This window comes from Octopus bimaculoides, chromosome 3, assembly GCF_001194135.2.
Source record: "Octopus bimaculoides isolate UCB-OBI-ISO-001 chromosome 3, ASM119413v2, whole genome shotgun sequence".
Taxonomy (NCBI): Eukaryota; Metazoa; Mollusca; class Cephalopoda; order Octopoda; family Octopodidae; genus Octopus; species Octopus bimaculoides.
This window is the reverse complement of record NC_068983.1, coordinates 85,200,600-85,202,411: the sequence shown is the minus strand read 5'-3', so window position 1 is coordinate 85,202,411 and position 1,812 is coordinate 85,200,600.

Sequence of the window (1,812 nt, the reverse complement as noted above, 5' to 3'; positions counted from 1 at the left end):
TGTGTGGTACACGGAACAGGTCTCTAAGAGATCTGAACCGAGACGATTTGGCGAGTATAATTTAGTCTATTTATAACAAAATAGGGGCTCCAGAGAGGCATTAGAAAAACACTATCACGTGACCTTATTAGGGGCTGTGATTGGTCAGTTTGCGTTCTGGCGGGAACGGTACGAGGCAGTTGCCGCTTCAAATAATAGTCAGTCAGGTGATGACAAGGAAAGAGATGTTTTCTACTACGCTCGCGTGTTTGTATATTTATAGTGAGAGAAGATGGTTTGTTTGTATATAATGGCGATAGTAGTTTCACTACAAATGTTTTAAACATTATGGAAGAAACCGTTTCTCCTTGCATGCGCAAATTTAAACTATGAAATTTTAAGTATGACCTCTCGTTCACCTTACCAACGATCCAACTAGAATAAAGTTAAGATATAATGCTACAGTTCTATATTTAAGAGATGAGGAATTATTTACATTTGACGGATATTTGTCCTCATCTTGTTTGTTGTTAACACAACGTTTCGGCTGATATACCCTCCAGCCTTCGTCAGGTGTCTTGGGGAAATTTCGAACCTGGGTTCTCATTCCTAACAATGTTATTATTATTATTACTATTTTTAATCAGGTCGCTGCCGTGAATCGAACTCGGAATCTTGGGGTTAGTAGCCCGCGCTCTTAACTACTACGCCCACGGGCATATGGCGTAGTGGTTAAGAGCGCGGGCTACTAACCCCAAGATTCCGAGTTCGATTCACGGCAGCGACCTGATTAAAAATAGTAATAATAATAGTAACATTGTTAGGAATGAGAACCCAGGTTCGAAATTTCCCCAAGACACCTGGCGAAGGCTGGAGGGTATATCAGCCGAAACGTTGTGTTAACAACAAACAAGATGAGGACAAATATCCGTCAAATTAAATAATGTAGATATAATGCTGTTATAAATTATACACGCAATATACACAAATATATATGACGTACACAGCACACATACAAGATATCACACGATTTGCAAAATTTATTTATGAACGTACATTTTCACAGACTAACTTGCGTCCAAAACACGTGGAAACGTTTTAAATGATAAAATACACATGTATGCATGCACATACATCCATAAAATTCAGGCGCGTGTCACATGTTGTACATTAGTATGTATTAATATATATGGGTAGGCGGCCGTTGTATGTGCAACATTGTTATTTCTCCCTGTGCCTGTGAAATCTTGTATCCCGGCTGTAAGGTCTTATTTCCATATACGCCAGCTTAATTTTATTCGTCATTAGTCGAAAGACATCTGTTATGACCCGTTATTATTCCTACTGTATTTGTGTAACATTGTTCGTTTCTTTCCGTCCTTGTTTTTGTATACATTCGCTGCTTTCTTCCAAGGAATCTAATGCTCTTAGCTTAGTTTTTCCTTGGAGCAATATCGAGAATTACCAGCCGAAATTGCAAAGATAATCTGGATCTCGACTGAAGAGAGAAAACTCCGAATGACATGTCCGTGTTTTCTTTGTATAGTCTATCTGTAGGTTTTGTCCCTTTCTTGTATCACCTAAATGTCTGGATGTTTTTGCGTTCTTGTCCCATTCTGTATTCATCATCATCATCATCATCGTTTAACGTCCGCTTTCCATGCTAGCATGGGTTGGACGATTTGACTGAGGACTGGTGAAACCGGATGGCAACACCAGGCTCCAGTCTGATTTGGCAGAGTTTCTACAGCTGGATGCCCTTCCTAACGCCAACCACTCAGAGAGTGTAGTGGGTGCTTTTACGTGTCACCCGCACGAAAGCGGCCACGCTCG